General features: G+C 44.4%; 1 protein-coding gene across 25 annotated transcripts in view; it reads left to right on the forward strand.

The window, feature by feature from the left end:
* Positions 1–19829, forward strand: part of RALGPS1 (Ral GEF with PH domain and SH3 binding motif 1) — a 309103-nt gene that overhangs the window by 96502 nt on the left and 192772 nt on the right. The gene's annotated exons all lie outside the window — the stretch shown is intronic.

Raw genomic sequence — 19829 nt, forward strand, 5'->3', positions numbered from 1 at the left:
CTCCACTGGAAGCCAAGCGTGCCTTGTCACTGCTGTGTCCTCCCAAGCTTTGCACAGTGCTGGTCACAGAGGAGGCACTCCACGAAGACTGACGGGCATTACTGATTAAAGGATGCTGGTGACAGAGCTGGGGAGCTAAGGCAAACAACAGTCTGGGCCTGAGGTTGGGAACACTGCCATGGTCTTGCTTCCAGCCTTAAAAAAGGGGTTTCACACCATTGAAGGCTAGTGGCTCAAATGTCCAAAAGATGTCCTCATACTTTTAAGTATCCCTGTATAGATCAAGCATTGGAAAGTTGTTTTTCCTTTGAGCCTTTTAGAAGAGGGAACTTTCCTGAAAGAGCCATTCCTCTTGGTTTGTGTGCACACTAGTCATCTGTAGCCAACATCAGACAGTACAAATGCCAGAACAGCCCAGCACCCCATAAGATGTTCCACTGCATAGCCATTGCTGGAATGTATCAAATTCTGGCGTTGTTTCCAGGAATCCTACTCTGTCTAGAGACTTCAGGCTGCTTGTGATCAAAAAGCGAGTTACTGGGATTGGGGAGAAGACTCTTTGGCTGTGAAATGTTGAATGAAATTATTATCTTGATGAATGGAGACTTACCCTGTGGTCCCTCTTGCAGTCTGCCTTGCTCCATACTGAATCCAGCCCAACACTGCGGGGAGCCCTGGGGGTTGGGGGTGTGACCCTAGAGCTGAGACAGCCTTCAGTCCCTGTGCATCCTCTAGGCACATCATTTTTTACAGCCTCCATCCCCCGCCTCATCAGCCTTTTCTAAGTGATGTCTGTCCACTCTCTGGTCTCCTGTGTGGTTACCTTACATCATACCTGGGACCTTTGCTTATTAAGAGGTCAGGCTCTGGAGTCTGCCATTTACTACCTAGCTAAACTTGCATAGTTATTTAATCTCCGTGAGCCACAGTCTTGTTATCCATCAAATGAAATACTAAAATCTACTTTATGTTCTGGTTTTGAGACTTAAATAAAATAGATTTAAGCCCCATTATATAGTACCTAGAATGTAGGAAAGATGCAGTAACTTATAGTTCTCTTCCTTTCCTGTCTTTTTATTCCTTTTATAACCCCTGTGGTGCCATTCACTTTGTAGTCAGTCAATATTATTAAAAATGTTGGTAGAAAATCATGGTAACACTGCCTGCTCAGGCTGACAGCACTGTGGTTAAGAGCCTAGACTTTGGAGTGCAGACCTGGATATGAATTCCACTTTGTCACTTATTTGTTACAATGACTTTAGGCAAGTTAATTATCCTCTCTGAATCTCAATCTTAGTTATGCGTAACCTGGGGGCAATAATAGCCCTTCCTTAGGGTCTCATTGTTAAAAAATTAAGGGGCATAATGTGAGAAAAGTATTTTGCCTAGTGCCTGACATACAGTAAGCAAACTGTTAGCTGATGTTATTATTGTTTAGTATTATTATTCTCAGCCTGGGAACAGGACTGGGAACAGATCTTGAAGGACCCTGTTCGCCTCTCAAAGTGAGGAGGAGCTGGGGGACCTGGCGGTTGGTTATCTCAGTGTGGTCCTGATGCATTCTCGTCCTGCCTGGTGAGATGTGGGGCTACACAGTTCGGGTCTCAGCCTCCCCAGATGGGTCCCAGGTGTAAGATGGCCTAGGTTGCCTCTTTGGTATCTGACCGTGTGGTCATGTCTGCTCCTGACCTGCAAACCTTCAGAGACAGCTTTTTCTTGGGAACATGGAAAACATGTGGGACACTTCATGTATGCCACCCATTTGTTCCCCTCTTATCCCAAGTTCTTCTCCTGCCCTGGACATCACATCCCTCCCTCCCTGCCCTGCTCCATGTGCAGGCACTTCTCACACCACGTTTCCACCTCCAAAAGATGCACCTGACTCACCTGGGATTCAACCCTTCTGCCCCTGAATGCCTTTCTCTTTCTTCTCCTCCTTTTTTCTTTTCTTTCTTTCATCCTTTCCTTTCTTCCCTTTCTTCCCTTTCTTCTCTTCTCCTTTTTCCTTCTCTCTTCTTGCTGTCTCTTTTTCTGGAACCTGAGTTTTCCATTTGCATTTTTTTTCTGTTCATCTGCTCCCATCTGTTCCCAGCCTCCCTCCTTCCCTGCCACCCCACTGTTTCCTGTCTCCTGCCACACCAGATTGTCTTGTCCAATTTATCCCTGTACAACAGTGCAGTGCCTAGAAGCCCCCACCCTTTCTTGACTGTCTCTCTCGGACTCAACCTCTCCATTTGCCCTCGAAACACTGAGAGAAAGGAAAGTGCTGCAGTTGCTTAGTCTTCAGGGGCAGGTCTTACTTAATAATGTTTTTATGTAATGCCAGATATATGGCTCCTGCTTCTCTGAGGCTCACAGAATGGGAGATCTGGGAGGATCTCAAAGACTATCCAGTGCTGCTATATTTTACAGAGAGAAACCTGAAGTCCTGCAGTGGGGCGGGCTGACTTTAAGTCACAGAGGGTGTTTAGGACACATCTCAGATTAGAACCCAGAACTCCTGATTTAGGAAGTCCTCATAAAAATATAAAATTGCCAACGTGAGCTGCCTGTGTCTTGTAGTCTTTTTTTGTATTTATTTCATTCTACCTATAACCCGAGGCCTCTAAGAGTTGTAGCTGTATCTACTTAACCCATTAATGACAAGCCCTACCTCCTTTTGCAGGAGTGAGGCATGGAGGTGGGGACAGACCTCAGACAGTGGAGATACAAACAACCTAGGTCAGTCATATGCAGTCTCATCATCTGTTCAGTCTTCCTACTTGTCCTGGGCTGACCTTGCCCTCTGGTTCTTAGCTGCCTGCCTTGACTCCAACCTCACTCCAGCCCTTATTGATGGGGCTTCATGGTTTGTCTTTGGTTCTCCTACCTTGATCCCTCCTTTTCAAGAAGTATACCTTATATTTCAGTGTCACGTCTTTTTACATCAGTTAGAGCTGTGTTGTCTTAATATGGTGGCTGCATGTGGCTGTTGAGCATTTGAAATGTCATTACTTCAAATTGAGATGTTCTGTAAATATTAAAGACCAGATTTCAAAGACTTACTACAAAAAAGGAAAGTATCTCCTTAATAATTTGTTACATTTTCTATTGATTACATTTTGAAAAGATAATATCTTGGATATACAGTCATGTGTCACTTAAAGATGGGATGCATCCTGAGAAATGCATCATTAGACGATTTTGCCCTTGTGTGAACACCATATCATGTACTTACACAAACCTAGATGGCATAGCCTACTATACATTTAGGTGATAAGGCATAGCCTCTTGCTCCTGGGCTACAAACCTGTACAGAATGAGTACACTGAGTAATGTAGGCAAGTGTAATACAGTAGTAAGTATCTGTGTAGCTAAACATAGTTAAACATAGAAAAGGTGCAATAAAAATATAATGTAAAAGATAAAAATGGTATACCTATATAGGACATTTACCATGGATAGAGCTTCCAAGACTAGAAGTTGTTCTGGGAGGGTCAGTGGTGAGTGAATGTGCAGGCCTAGGACATTACTGTAATACACAACTGTAGACTTTATAAATGCTGTATATGTAGGCTATACGAAATCTGTAAAAAATTTTCTTCAATAATAAATGAACCTTAGTGTACTGTAAATTTTTTACTTTACAAACTTAAAAAAAATCTTTTTTACTCTTCTGTAATAACACTTAGCTTAAAACACACATTGTTCAGCTGTACAAAAATATTTTCTTTTTTAATATCCTTATTCTGTAAGATTTTGTGTATTTTTAAAATTATTTTTTCTACTTTTTCATCTTTTTTATTAAGAACTAAGACACAGACACACACATTATTAGCCTAGGTCTACTCAGGGTCAGAATCGTAAATTTCACTGTCTTCCACCTCCACATCTTGTCCCACTGGAAGGTTTTCAGGGATGGTAATACACATGCAGCTTTCATCTCCTATAATAATGCCTTCCTCTGGCTGGGCGCGGTGGCTCACACCTGTAATCCCAGCACTTTGGGAGGCCAAGCCGGGTGGATCACCTGAGGTCAGGAGTTTGAGACCAGCCTGACCAACATGGTGAAACCCCGTCTCTACTAAAAAATACAAAAACTCAGCTGGGCATGTTGGTGCGCCTGTAATCCCAGCTATTCGGGAGGCTGAGGCAGGATAATTACTTGAACCTGGGAGGCGGAGGTTGCAGTGACCCGAGATTGCGCCATTGCACTCCAGCCTGAGTGAAAACAAGACTCTGTCTCAAAAAAAAAATAAAAACAAAAACAAAAACCCAAACCAACCAAGCAAACAAAATAATGCCTTCTTCTGGAAGGACCTGCCTGAGGCTATTTTATAGTTAACTTTAAAAAAAAAAAACAGAAGAAGTACGTTCTAAAATTAACAGTGGGCTGGGCGCAGTGGCTCACGCCTATAATCCCAACACTTTGGGAGGCCAAGGCAGGTGGATCACTTGAGGTCAGGAGATACCAGCCTGGCGAACACGGTGAAACCCCATCTGTACTGAAAATGCAGAAATTAGCTGAGCATGGTGGCACGTGCCTGGAGTCCCAGCTACTCAGAGGCTGAGGCACAAGAATCGCTTGAACCTGGGAGGTGGAGGTTGCAGTGAGCTGAGTTCGTGCTGCTGCACTCCAGCCTGGGTGACAGTGAGACTCCTTCTCAAAAAATAATAATAATAACAATGAAAAGTATAGCAAATACATAAACCAGTAACAGTCATTTATTATCAAGTATTATGTACTGTATATAATTGTATGTGCTGTACCTTTGTATGACTGGTAGCACAGTAGATTTGTTTACACCAGCATCACCACAAACACTTGAGTACTGAGTTGTGTTACAACCTTTCTATGACTACAGCATCACTAGGTGATAGGAATTTTTAGCTCCATTATAATCTTATGGGACCACTGTTGTATATGTGGTCTGTTGTTGACCAAGACGTCATTCTGCAGTACATGACTATACTGAGTTAAATAAAATAAATTGTCAAAATTAATTTTACTCATTTCTTTTTCCTTTTTTAAAACATGGCATTTGAGAATTTAAAATGTGTGGATTACATTATATTTCTGTTGGACATCGCTGGGTTATAGCCTCAGAGGCCTTTCTCAACCAGGATTTCATGAGAGAATTAACCTAGTGCCTGAAGGTCCATTGTATGTAATGAATGTACCATCTCAGGAGAGTTAAAGAGTCACTCAAATCATTTTCTGTGCTCTGTGGTTCAGATAAGAAACCTAGATGAGAAAGGCTGTAGCCTTTTAGAAAGGCTGTTGTTACTCTTTTTTCCATTGTTGCATGCATTTACTGTTCATTATTTATTTTATTTTATTTTATTTTATTTATTTTATTTTATTTTATTTTATTTTTGAGATGGAGTCTCGCTGTGTCACCCAGGCTGGAGTGCAGTGGCGCAATCTTGGCTCACTGCAAGCTCCGCCTCCCGGGTTCATGCCATTCTTTCTCAGCCTCCCGAGTATCTGTGACTACAGGTGCCTGCCACCATGCCCGGCTAATTTTTTGTATTTTTAGTAGAGACAGGGTTTCACCATGTTAGCCAGGATGGTCTCGATCTCCTGACCTCGTGATCCACCCACCTCGGCCTCCCAAAATGCTGGGATTACAGGTGTGAGCCACCACATCCGGCTGCTGTTCATTATTTTTTATTGCTTACTAATATTCCGTTGTATAAATGTACTACAACTTGTCTGTCCATTCTGCTGCTTGACATTTGTGTTTCCAGGTTGAGGCTGTTATTTCTTTTTTTTTTTTTTTTTTTTGAGACTGAGTCTGGCTCTGTCGCCCAGGCTGGAGTGCAGTGGCCGGATCTCAGCTCACTGCAAGCTCCGCCTCCCGGGTTCACGCCATTCTCCTGCCTCAGCCTCCCGAGTAGCTGGGACCACAGGCGCCCGCCACTTCGCCCGGCTAGTTTTTTGTATTTTTTAGTAGAGACGGGGTTTCACCGTGTTAGCCAGGATGGTCTCGATCTCCTGACCTCGTGATCCGCCCGTCTCGGCCTCCCAAAGTGCTGGGATTACAGGCTTGAGCCACCGCGCCCGGCCAAGGCTGTTATTTCTTTTCAACTTTGATTTTAAGTTGAAGGGTGCATGTGCAGGGCATGCAGGTTTGTTACACAGGTAAATGTGTGTTAAGGGGGTTTGGTTGTTTATAATTTCAATTCAGATTCCTGTAGTGTTTCTCTCAATTGTATAATGAGGGCTGTTGGTTTGAGACAGATACTACTAAGCTTCTAAATTGTTTTTCTCTTTTTTAAAATCTCAAATGAATGTTACATTTTGCCAGTTACCATTTCAGTATCTATTGGGAGGATCATATCACTTTTTTATCTTGGAATTATCAATATGCTTGTTTGATTATTAACACTAGCTGATTCCTATATTTCTTAGCCAAACTTGTTAAGTTTGGGGATTTTTTTCCATCACTTTTTGTGCCCTGGTATAAATTATTTGCTGTAAGTATTATGTATTCTTCAAAAGTCAGAGAGAACTCACTGGTAAAGCCATGTGGTCCTGGAATCTTTGGTTTAACTTTTTTCATTTCTTGCAGGATTTTTAGCATATTCTTCAAATATAGAAAAGTTTCAGTTAGTCAGAAATAGAAGGCAGTGCGAAGATTAGGTTAGAGCCTGCACCTTCCTGTGAAGCAGGTACTTCCAGAAATTTCATTTTGTGTTCCCAGCAATGGTCAGGATGACCCTGCAGCACATGAGGATCAACATTAAGAAAGATTGAGCTATGCTGAGAAACATGAATTGCAATGGGAAAAGTGAGCAACAAGTTAGAGATTGCAGAAAACCAAAGTAATAAATTCAGGGACAAAGTACAATTTTCTTCTGAAACTCAGAGCAGAAACAAAGGAAGATGAATGTGATGAATTGTTTCTAGGCGATGTCATGTGTGTATATCGCAGGAATTCTAAAAAGGAAGGGTGGGCAGATGTGAGAAAATGTTTGTAATGTATTAAGGACAAAAGCAGATTATAAAACTATAGCTACAGTATGAACTCAGTTGAGAGCGAGTGTGTGTGCATGTGTGTGCCCCTGCACCTGTGAGTGTGGGCATAGCCACCGTCCTGGCCATGGATGTGCTCTGTGGCTGAGGGTCCAGGCTCCAGAGGCCACAGGCCTGGGTTTAGTCCTGGCTCTCATATTGAAAACATATGAGGATTTGAGCAAATTGTTGAACTTCTCCAGCTTCGCCTCTGTTTCTTCATCTGTAAAATGGGGCAATAATGGTATCTATCTCATAGGGGTGTTGTAACCTATAGTTCCAGCTGCTTGGGAGGTTCAGGCAGGAGGATTGCTTGAGCCCAGGAGTTTAAGACTAGCCTAAGCAATATAATAAGACCCTGCCAGCCAGGCTTGGTGGTTCACGGTTGTAATCCCAGCACTTTGCGAGGCCGAGGCAAGTGGATCACTTGAGGTCGAGAGTTCGAGACCAGCCTGGCCAACATGGTGAAACCCCATGTCTACTAAAAATACAAAAATTAGCTGGGCATGGTGGTGGGCACCTGTAATCCCAGTTACTCAGGAGGCTGAGGCAGGAGAATTGCTTGAACCCCGGAGGCGGAGGTTGTAGTGAGCCGAGATCGCACCATTGCACTCCAGCCTGGGCAACAGAGGGAGACTCTGTCTCAAAAAAAAAAAAAAAAAGGAGGCATTCAGATTTTTTAAAAAAGTTCTTCTTTGGACTTTCTGTATTGTGCAGGTTTTCTATAATGAACATGTATTAGGTCCCTAGTAAAAAAAAAAAGCAAAGTGTTTTTTTGTTTGTTTTTTGTTTTTTTTTAAAGAGAACATCTGAATGATGTATTTGGGAAAAAAACATTTCCGAAGAATATGGAGAAAGGGAATTGAACATAGTTCCCGGTGTAAGAGTGGAATGAACATGTGGCCCTGTGGGCCTAGCCCTGGTTTGTTAATCTTGTGAGCAGAGCTGCTGGCAGCTGCTCTCAGTCGCTAATTGGGCTCTTTCTCTGTCACGTGGATGGGAGACTGCTCGCAGGGTTGCAGTTGGCTGCTGCCCTGCATTGACAGCTGGTTCTAATTGTGCAGAGCTACGTAGTACTAGAGCTGGAGAGGGAAGGTTTTGGGAAATTTGCATCATCTTCCTGACCCTAAGTCTACATGTTTTCCAAGCAGATGGTAGCTTGAGGATTTGATGAAACAGTAGTGACTGTAAATGAGTTGTTATTCTATAGAAACTAGTATGACCTGAAAGCTGAGAAAGATGAATTACTTCTGCTTATTCAGTGAGTACATACATGTGTATACCGACTTCACTGGAGGCACCATTTTTTCCACAGTGATCCTTTCGCCCTCTTGTGGTTTGTCTAGCCAGGGGTTCTGGGGCCTTAGGAGGCCCTCATGTTCGTTTTCCATGGCCCATCCTGCCTCCTCTCTTTCTCCATACACACAGCCCTTAGCAGGTATTTATTTCAAATTACCAAAGTGAATTGCTCTCACATAAGAAAATGCAAATATCCCATGCAGTTACCAAACTTGATTCTAGTATAGAAGGTGCTTAAAGGTTTTGGGCGCTCTCTGCCATGCTCTCCCTCATGGCATCAGGGCAATACAGCCTACCAAACACTCCATATGAGGGTTTGGGGAGCCACGTCAGCCCAGTCCCTACGTTTTCCCATCCCGCGCAGAAAAAATAAAAAAAAAAATTCCACTCTTCGCCTTCCCTTAAGGCTGGAACCTGGCCTCCCACCCCTGTCCTGTCTCACTGTTTCTCCTCCCACTCCTCCCCAGGCTCCTTCTGCTCCAGCAATGGGCTACCTTGCTGTTCTCAGATATCCCATGGTGTTCCTGACTCAGGGTTTTGACTCATGCACTTCATTTCCTTCTGCCTGGGACCCTCCTCCCCTAGATACCTGCAGAGCCTGCTCCCTCACCTCATTCCTGTCTCTACTCCATGCCAGCTTATCAGACAGACCTGCTGAAGCTTCCCCTCCAAATATTCCTACCTTCATCCTCATTCATACTTTTTCACAGGATTTATCATCTGACTTATTACGATTTCTATAAAATCTCTCTCCGTCTGTAGAAGGTAAGCACCATGAAAGTAAGAGCATGTTTGTTTGTTCACTGCTGCATTTCCTAAAACATACTTTAATTTTGATGAATAAATGAATGTAGATGTGCTTTATAAACTGCCAATCACTGTTGTCTCTTCCTTTTTCTCTTCCTTTCTCCTTTATCCTTTCGTATCAACCCTTTCCCTTCTTCAAACACCATCATCATCATCATCATCATCATCATCACCATCATCATCCAAGAAAGAACTAAAGATACCTCAGTCCTCTGGCAGTTCCCAGAAGGCTTGGACCTAGGCAGTGTCTATTAGGACTGCAACCTTGGGAAATAAAGCAAGAAAGTCCAGTTGTCCTTTGTGGCCTTGAATTGTGGTAATTTATGTTCCTGTCTTTCCCCGCTTTGAGCAGACATGAAGCTCAAGATGTGGTCTGACTCACCGTGGAACCTTTCCAGCACAGTCCTGGCACTTAAATGGCTCTCTCTCCTTCCTTTCCCACTTGCCCTTAATCCCTTTATTCCTCCTCCTCCTCCCTTCTTTTCTTCAATTTTTCTTCCTCTTTCCTCACTTCCTTGCTCTTTTTGTCTTTCTCTCCTTCCTGTTTTTCTTTCATGTTTCACTGCAGCTGGTCTTGTTCCAGGGAGGGCTTGCGACAGTGCCTGGCAGTGAGTTCCCCACCAGCCATGAGCTTTTCTGACTCCCTCAGTGCGAACATTCCCCCCCCTCTGCTACCAGGGGACCTGTGTGCACTTGATTCTAGCCTTAACAGCTCTCCTATAGGACAGGTGTGTTTCCCTAAGGTCCAGCTGGTCATGATTTTCACATGATTACTCCATCAAAAAGTACAGAAACAGGGCTGGGCACGGTGGCTCACGTCTGTAATCCCAGCACTTTGGAAGGCTGAGGTGGGTGGATCATCTGACGTCAGGATTTGGAGACTAGCCTGGCCAACATGGCAAGACCCCGTCTCTACTAAAAATACAAAAATTAGCCAGGCATGGTGGCGAGTGCCTATAATCCCAGCTACTCGGGAAGCTGAGGCAGAAGAATTGCTTGAACCTGGGAGGCGGAGGTTGCAGTAAGCTGAGATCACGCCACTGCCCTCCAGCCTGGGTGACAGAGCGAGACTCTGTCTCAAAAAAAAAAAAAAGGAAAAGTACAGAAGCACCTAGTGGTCATGTGAAAACTGCTTGTTATTTATAAATGTTGACACTGATAGGTTATAAGCAGGTTATGATTTTATAAAAATTTGGCATATTTTAGAGTATTTACTCAACTTCAAAATTTAATTTTTATGAGGTTTACAATGTGTAATGTCATCTACTAAAAATTATTTTTTTCAAAGTAATCTTGTACATGATAATCGAATAGTACAGGAAAGCTGATGAAGAAAAACCTTTACCTCAGTCCCCTCCCCAAAGGTAAACTCTAAACTGTTTTTTCTACTGATTACTTTTGGAATTTTATTTGGCACACCAAAGCCTGAATTTCTTGTTTCACCAGCTTTGTATGGTATCTTGTGACCGCTCACTTCCTATGCTTTCCCTCCAGTTCTCTACTGCCCACCTTCTGTTGATACACTTTCACGTTGCCTCATTAATGAGCTTCACCAAACTCATCACACTTTTCCTTAGGTGAACTCTTAAAGCTGAAAACCATCAAACAACACTTATTATTACGGCTACATAACTGTTACACGTAGTCAAGCCATGTACTATGCCAGGATTGTGTTTCATGCCCTAGTAACCCTGGGCCATTCAAAAGAGAATATGCCTCACAAGACCTGTGGATTTTTCTTTTCTTTTAATCCATTGATTGCTTGATACTGGCTATGTATTATATTTTGATTTCTGTTATATTTTTAATTGCTTTTATATTTCCCCAGAGGCTTCCCTTCAGGAGCCCTTTGTCCTGCTCCAATTTGAACTAGTTGTTCTCTAGTCTTTTGCACAGCTGTTATTATAGGACTTCCTTTGCAATTGTCTGTGGTTAGACTCTTTTTTTTTTTCTTAGTCATATTTATTGAGGTATAATTACATCCAGTAAAAATCACCCATTTTAGTGAACAGTTTGGTGATTTTGAAGAATGAGTGTTCTCATGTGGAGACCTTGTCTATCAACCCCAAAAGTTCTCCGTGCCCCTTTGTAGCCAGTTTGCCTCCTGTTCCCAGTCCTTGGCAACCAAGGATCTAATTTCTGTCTCTGTCGTGTTTACCTTTTCCAGAATGTCATGTGAGTCAAATCATAATACTTTCTTGTGTGATTTCTTTCACTTGGTATAAAACTGTTGGCACTCATGTACACGGACGTGTATGTCACTCTCATTCGTGTTTTTATTGCTGAGTAGTATTGGATTCTATGGCTGTACCATGATTTGTTCATCCCTCACCAGCTGGTGGAAATCCAGGTTGTTTCTAGTCTGGGGAAATAGAGAATGAAGTTGCCATAAACATGCATATACAAGTTTTGTGGACATATATTGGTATTGGGTAAATACCTACCCAGTGGGATTGCTGGGCCTACCAGTGGGATTGCTAGGGCAGTTGATAAGTGTGTGCCTAACTTGATGGGAAACTGCCCACCTGCTTTCCTAAATGGCTGTTCTGATCCTCCACAGCACCTGGTACTGTCACTCGTGTGTGCTTTTTGCGATGATTGAACTAGATGTGGTGTCCATTGTTGTTAATTTGCATTTCCCTACTGACTAATGACATAGAGCACCTTCCCCTGTGTTTGCTTGCCATCCATGCATCCACCTGGTAAAGTGGCTTTTGTTTAATTTTTTTTTTTTGGGGGGCAGACAGTCTTCGTTCTGTCATCCAGGCTGGAGTGTAGTGGTATGATCATGGCTCACTGCAGCCTCGAACTCCTGGGCTCAAGCAATCCTCCTGCCTCAGCCTCTTGAGTAGCTGAGACTACAGGCAAGCACCACCATGCCTGGCTAAGTGTTTTGTGTTTTTTTTTTCTTTTCTAATTTTCTGTAGAGACAGGGTTGCACTACATTGCCCAGGCTGGTTTTAAACTCTTGGGCTCAAGCAATCCTCCTGCCTCTACCTCCCAAAGTGCTGGGAATACAGATGTGGTTTACTTTTTAAAAAACATTGGTGTATTCTCTAGAGAGACAGAACTAATAGGATATATATACAAAGGGGAGTTTATTAAGTATTAACTCACATGATCACAGGGTCATACAATAGGCTGTCTGCAAGCTGAGGAGCAAGGAGAGCCAGTCCGAGTCCCAAAACTGAAGAACTTGGAGTTCGATGTTTGAGGGCAGGAAGCATCCAGCATGGGAGAAAGATGTAGGCTGGAAGGGTGGGCCAGTCTAGTCTTTTCACATTTTTTCTGCCTGCTTTATATTTTAGCCGCGTTGGCAGCTGATTAGATGGTGCCCACCCAGTTTAAGGGTGGGTCTGCCTTTGCCAGCCCACTGACTCAAATGTGAATCTCCTTTGGCAACACCCTCACAGACACACCCAGGATCAGTACTTTGCGTCCTTCAATCCAATCAAGTTGACACTCAATATTAACCATCACAATTGGGTTGTTTGTCTTCTTATTGTTGAGTTATAACAGTTCTTTATATTTTATATATAAGTCTTTTTTCTATCAGATATTTGTTTTACAAAATGTTTTTCAGTCTGTTGCATTTCATTTTCTTAACAGTGTCTAAGTACATTAGAGGGTTTTTTCTAAGTTTTTGTCTCTGTTTCTTCAAAGTCATTGTCATTTATTACCTTGGTTTTCCTTCTGTTCTGTTGTCTTAACTCATATGACTGGTGGCTTGTAGGTGTTGTGATTTTTTCCCCTGGCTTTTCTCCTGAGGGGAGTCTGCCTGGGAGAGCCAAGTGGCCTGGGCAAGAAACAGCAGGTTGCCCGCACTGCAGGATGACAGGGTGGGGACTGGCGCACAGGGTGCAGTTTTCTGTGAGCAAAAGGAGGCGACCTTTATTCTGGGGGTTCCAGCATGGAAGCCTTTAATTCTCCCATCCTGCTTTTTGCCTGGAGGTGGATGCTAGCAGGCAGCAGGTAGGGGTGCTGGCTGAGACAGTGTCCAGTACACTGACCTTTCTTTTGTCCCCCGTTTATTGTTCCTTAATGACTCTGAGCCAGGAGCCTCTCTGAGGTCCCCCAAGGCAGCCTGACTTCACCACCTCTGTAGCCCCTTCCTGGCCTAGTCTAGCTTGAGACTTTCTGTTTTCATTTAATCAAAATCCATGCTGATCTCCAGTAATGTGTTGAAATCTCTCATTTGATGAGGGTAGCAGTGCCATCCACTCTGTTCTCATTCCTAGTTTAGGTTTATCTTTTACTTCTGTGCTTTGTCAGAGGGGTTTTGGGAGTGATGTTAGGCAAATGTGTATGTCAGGTGTCATTTGAACATGCCACCGATTTTGAACTTAATATGGCACCAATTTTAGGTGGTTTTGGGTTTGTCACAGACACAGATGATGGAATCAGCTTCTCGCTTTTGAAACCTGTTTTTAATAATGGACTAACTTTATTGTTCTCTCACATATTTGATTCATGGTCTCATTAAGGGTTATAGAAAAAGATGATATTTGATTGTGTTTACAGTGAAATATACACAAATACAAGCATTATATTTTGTTAATAACTATTAGGATCTGCTGGAACTGCAGATTTTACCGAGGGGAGAACTAGTGGTAGTGGGTGTGACCCCCCACCTACCAGTGGATGGGTCTTCCCTGAAACAGACCAGATGAGTATTCTCCCCAGTTAGCATATCCATAAACTATGGCGCATTTGCTGCCTAAAAGAACCAAGAAGCTTCTTTGCTTCCCTTAGCTTGCTTTGTAGTCTCAGATTGTTCTGAGTTCTCACTTTTCTGACACCATGTAGAGTGTGAGCTCTGGAATCAGACTGAGGTTTGAATCCCAGTTCCAGCACTTACTAGCCGTGTGACCTTAGACATGTGGCAATCTCTCTGAGTCTCATAGTCTCATCCATCGAGTGGTACCTATCTCATCGTCTTGTTTGTGGATTCAGTAAGTTACGGCATGTAAGTCCCCTAGCCCAGAGTCTAGCAGGCCATTTTAACAGTCAGTAAACACTGATTCTATATATCCCTAAGTCTCCACCCCTGGAGGAGCTCCCTGTGTGTCTGTGGACATTTTGACTCTGGGTCCTACTATCCCTTTTGTCTTTTAAGCCCTGCCTGTGTTGCCAGAGGCACTGTGCCCTATTCTGGCCATGGCAGCCTGATTCCTGGGCTGGCCGTGACTCAGGTGTGGTGCTCTCAGAAGCCTGCCCAGGTTCTGCTTTGGTCTATTCCTTCATGTCACCCAGTTCTCCTCTAGGCTGGGAGCCTGCTGGAGCCCCGGCTGTGGCCTGCAGCTCTGTTCTGGCTATGGTGAGAATGGGCTCCCATCACTTCTACCATCCACTACCTGTGTGGTCTGGATAAATTAATTTACCTGCTTGTTACATATTTTTTCATTTAGAAATTGGAGGTCAGAGCAGTCGTATCCACTGTGAGGGTTCTATGAGGATAAAATGAGATGGTCTCTGTGGAGTGTGTAGCACACGTCCTGGCACAATGTAGGTGCTCAATAAATCTTGCTGGTGCTTCCCTCTGGCTAGGCCTTGGCTCTCATCCTGGCACCATTGGAGTCCTAGTGTCCAGGGACTGCTGTCCTGTGTGCCTCCTCCATCTGATTCCAGGGGCTCTCCTGGCCTGGATTTTCAACCCCTGCACCCACTGCTCAGTGCTGCCTTTCCCTGTGAGCATTATTTAATTTAATAAGCACATTACAATGTGTCATTTTTTTCTAAGCACTTTGCAAATATTGGCCCATTTAATTCCTATAACTACCTTACAAAGGAGGTGCTATTATTAATGCCATTTTTCAGATGCAGAAAGTCAGGCACTGAGAGTTTAAGTGACTTGTCCAGGGTCACACAGCCAGGGAATCAGCCTTGGTCAAGTCCTTAACTACTATATGCTGTGGCCTCTTTTTTGTGACCCTTGTGCCCTCAGGGCTCACTCCTGAGACCAGAGCCAGCCCTTCTGCCAGATCCCAGGTGGGGAGCTTTCATGGAATTCGGTTACTCCTGCTTGGGCCTCTAGACCCCCGACTTTCACACGAGGAAGGTGTGGACATCATGCACCTTTGCTGCTGCCACAGCAGTCAGTATATGTGGTGTCCCGGGGTGAACTATAGATAGAGAAGAATGTAGACTCCTTGTGGGTGATAAGGCATGGACGTCCCTGAAGGACACGCTAGCCACTCTCTATTAATTTGCCCATCTCCTTAGGCCATTCTTAACTCTGTCACAAGAGTCTAGGCCCTGAATACCTTACTCCCCAGTCAGACCCACTCCGGTCAGGTCCCCAAAACTGGCACTGTCTCCCTGACTGTCTTACTGGGTCACCTATCTCCTAGGGTCACCTGTCTCCTAGGGTCACCTATCTCCCAGGGTCACCATCTCCCAGGGTCACCCGTCTCCTAGGGTCACCCATCTCCCAGGGTCACCCGTCTCCTAGGGTCACCCGTCTCCCAGGGTCACCCGTCTCCTAGGGTCACCTGTGTCCTAGGGTCACCTATCTCCTAGGGTCACCTGTCTCCTAGGGTCACCCATCTCCTAGGGTGTTTTAGAACTCCTTTGGCTAGGTGTATAATTGTCCCACCGGTTCTTCTGAAGATGATTTATAAAAGCAAATCTGGGAGGTCTTTTCTGTTTTTTTTTTTCCCCCCTTCCTGTGAGAGGGTGGGATGGGAAGAATGGGAGAAAAATGGAGGGAGGAGGAAGAAGAAAGCCATTGAGCCCAGTGGTGATGTGCTGTTGGCTGGTGCCAGCCTGGCAGTGATCCTGAGTCTGTTGTAGTGACTCGCCCTTGAGGCAATGCGTTTTCCATGTGGACACGTTTGATGAATGTGATTTGGAGATGACTGCAGTGAGAGTTAGGCACACGTGGAAGGGCCATGTGCTGACGCCAGCTTCCTATGGCCTGATGGCCTAGATGCTGTGGGGGTCTTCAGAGAGGACTTGTCACCACTCCCCAGGTCTCTTCTCCCAAGGCCTTACCTGGTGGACTCCAGACATGGTCAGGGTTGGGCCTTTCTCAGCCCACCTCAAGGCATCTGACTCCCAGACCTCTAAGCACAAAACCGGCAGCTAGTGGAGTGAGCCTCATGGTGGTGTGGCCCAGAGCAGCTTTGCAGGGGCAGCTGAAACCAGTGTTGATTCTTGCTTTCACCTAGGAGTGCTTACAGGTGGGGGTATTAAGACTAAGTTGTTTTTGCACAGTTGGGGATTATTTCCACAGTGTCTTTGTGATAAACATTCTTCTTTGATTGTCAGAGTGAATGTCTAAATGAATTTTTTGTTGTTATGTGTTTTTTATTTAAGGCAGCTGGTCAGGATACCCTTTTGGTTCTGGGCCCACTGATTTTCAGTTGTCTGGGGATGACAAAGAAGGTATGGCCAGGAGGTACCTGGCTATCCTGGACGGGAGCTCAGGAGAGAAACTTGGGCTGGACACAGACATGTAGTTGAAACCACAACAGTCGGTATGTGTGATCTTCTAGGGAGAAATATAGAAGAATGTAGAAGATGACCTTAGACAAGTTGAGGTGGAGACTGTGTCAGAAAAGAAAAGAGCAGCCGGAAAATAAGACTAAGAATGAGGGGCCCCAAAGGTGGGGAAGCAACAGGAGAATGCAGTGAGCAGAGGCAAGACAGAGGACAACAAATACGGCCGTTGCCAAGAGCGGCCGGTGAAGGGGCACTGATTTCCTAGTTGGGAAGTTGTCTTAGGGGAAGGAACAGTTACAGGGGAGAGGAGCAGGGAAGGCAGGTAGGAGAGGGGAATGAGTTTAAGTCGTTCTTTTGCGAGGGAGAAAAGTAGCAGGAGCTGGAGGGGACGGGGTCTGGGAGAGCTGTTTTTTATTGTTATTAATATTAATTGGAGAAGCTTAATGCATGTTAAAATGCTAGCAGGAAGGAGAAATTGGAGAGGAAGAGGTGGAAGGTACAGGGATGACAGAGAGCATCAGAGTAAGGTCTCTGAGAAGGCAGAGGGATGGAATGGGGCAAGAAGAGAGCGAAAGAAGCCCCTCTTTCATTAAAGTCAGAAGGAGGGAGAGGATGCAAGGATGTTTAAGTTTGGTGGCAGGAAGTTCTCCTCTCATAGTGTCTTTTTTTCCCTGATGAGCCTGAGGAACACCGTGGTGACAGGAGGAAGGTCTCAGCAGCACCTGGCAAAGGACTGCACAAGCTCTTAGTCCCCTCACGTTCAGTCAGCTCAGCCACGAAGTCAGGGCCAGGGACCGCCTGGGCAAGATGTGGGCCTCAGCGCCCATGGGAAGGGCTGTGCGACAGTCCCTGGGCAGCTCAGTGGCTCACTACAGACACAGAGCTACCAGGGCTGTACTGGGCTCATCTCAAACCCTGGTCTCCCTTCTAGAATCAGCCTTGTCTCCTCTGGTCAATTTTAACTAAATTACACTCAAATAAGTTCCATAGTGTGGACCTTTTTTAGGCATTAGTGACTGGAAGAGTTTTGTTCTATTACTTCACATTTTCCTAAACCCACTTAACACAGATGGAATCTCTTGTAATCCTGTAAGGCCAAACACAGAAGAGGAACTGTGCCAAAGCGGTAAGGCCCAGTACTTGTTTTAGCACAGATAGAATGGTCTTATTTCTTTTGACGCTGATAAATCTTCTGCGCTGAATTTGGGGGGTCTTCACACTGAGGAGTGCTCATGCTTCATTCATTCAACAGAGGCTACTTGAGCATCCGCTGTCAGCCAGGCCCTGTGCCCCGCATGTCACCTCCCTTGTCAGGCTCTGCCTTCTTCAGTCTCCATCACCATTCTGTGGGGTTAGCTACAGCATCTTCCTATTTAGTACTGGAGGACCTGATGCCAAGAGAGGTGATTTGTCTGGAGTTTCCCAGGAAATAAGTGACAAGATCTGGGATTCAGAGTGAGATATTTGGCTCAAAATCCTTTACTCCTTCCATTTTATCAAAGTACTTCTCAAACATAATGTTTTACTCTGCTGATGTGTTAATTTTAATTAATTTAATTAATTTTAAATGTTACATGCATTCCAGTGCAAAAGGTTCCTTAGGAAATTGTCAAAACCCAATAACTCCACAAAGAGTTTTTGAATTAGGGTCTTAGAAATGTTCAAACCCAGTAAATTTAGGGAAGATGTATTAAGTACCAACTTTGATTCTTGCCTGCATAGTATCAGCAAAATGAAAGAGAAATAATAATAGATTTTGTTAATAATTCAAGACAGTAAGGAGAGTATGGTGTGGGAAAAAGAAGACGTTTGGCATTCAAGCTGAGTCTGAATGCCGCCTTGTTGCTTAACAGCAGGGAGGTTGCTTAACCTCCCTGGGAAGAGGAAGGCAGGTGACCTTTATCAAGTACCTGTCACATGCTAGGTGCTTTGCATGTCTTAATCTCATTTAATTGTTGTAGTGAGCGTCACAGATAAGTATAGTATCGTTCCCACTTTGAGATGAGAAACTAGAAGTTCTGAGAAGATAAGCATCGTGCAGCTGGTGTATGGCCAGCCAGTATCTGACCCTGGGATCCACTCTTCTCCCTTTCCGGGTGTTGTCTGAAGTTATTACAGTGTGGAAATAAGACCACAGAGTCTGAATTAAATTCATGCATGCACATGCTTGCGTGCATGCGTGCGTGCAAACACACACACACGACTTCTGCTATTTATTCAAAAATTTAGGAAAAATACAAAGGGAGCAGTTATCAGCTAGAAATTGGGCAACAACCATGCCTCAGTCCTGAAACATCAGTTTTATGAGTAGGGTTTTATATTTTATTATAAAACCTATACTTTTCCAGGACCGGCTTTGTGATCCACTGGGGAGAAAGGCCTTTGTCTTCACAAACAAACTTTAAAAGGGCAATAATAACATATATTTGCAAAGTGATTCAAGTATGTGTTTTAAAGAGAGGGAGATAGTACATGTAACTGAGGTAGGTCAAACATACATTTGAAACCGAACATAGGCCGGGTACAGTGGCTCATGCCCGTAATCCCAGCCCTTTTGGAGGCCGAAGCAAGAGGATCGCTTAAGGCCAGGAATTTGAGACCAGCCTGGGCAACACAGTGAGACCCCCATCTCTACAAAAATAAAAATTAGAAAAAGAAACCAAGTGCGAATATATGTCGTCAGAACTAGGAGAATCATAGTAAACAGCTGGAACTTCTACAACTTAAAGAGATTCATCTCTGCTTTTGAAAAGAAGTAGAGTCACAATATTCATCCAAGAGAAAGAAACCTCTTATTAAAATGGGTGTGGCGAGAATTACATGAGATGACATAGGTGAGGTGCCCTGTCCAGCGCCTGCTGTGTGGGGAATTCTTGCTAAATGGTAGCACCAGTGAATTCTGTTGTCATTGCTATTAACTTGAGTCTAAGCTGTGAGGGTGTGAAGGACATGGCAGGCTCCAGGTTATTTGTGTTCTCTTGTGTGGGTGACCTTAAGGACAGAAGTGAGGCACCAGGAGGAGGCGTCTCGGCCCCTGGCTGGTTCCTCTGTGTTCCCATGTCCAGGGCATTCATCTTGTTACTAGGAGCTGCTGTTACCTTTAGCCAGGCTCCCACCAAGCCCCTTTCTATGGCTGATTGTCAGGTCCTAAGGTGTGTTTGACAGGCGTGGACCTTCAGAAGTGACTGCTGGCAGCCAGTTTTGTCCTGGGCTGTTCCTACTGCTCCCCTCCCTGCTTTCCTAGGAGACCCCTGATCTATACCTATTGCAGCTGCTGGGCAGC

The sequence above is a fragment of the Papio anubis genome, chromosome 13 (assembly GCF_008728515.1).
Source record: "Papio anubis isolate 15944 chromosome 13, Panubis1.0, whole genome shotgun sequence".
Taxonomy (NCBI): Eukaryota; Metazoa; Chordata; class Mammalia; order Primates; family Cercopithecidae; genus Papio; species Papio anubis.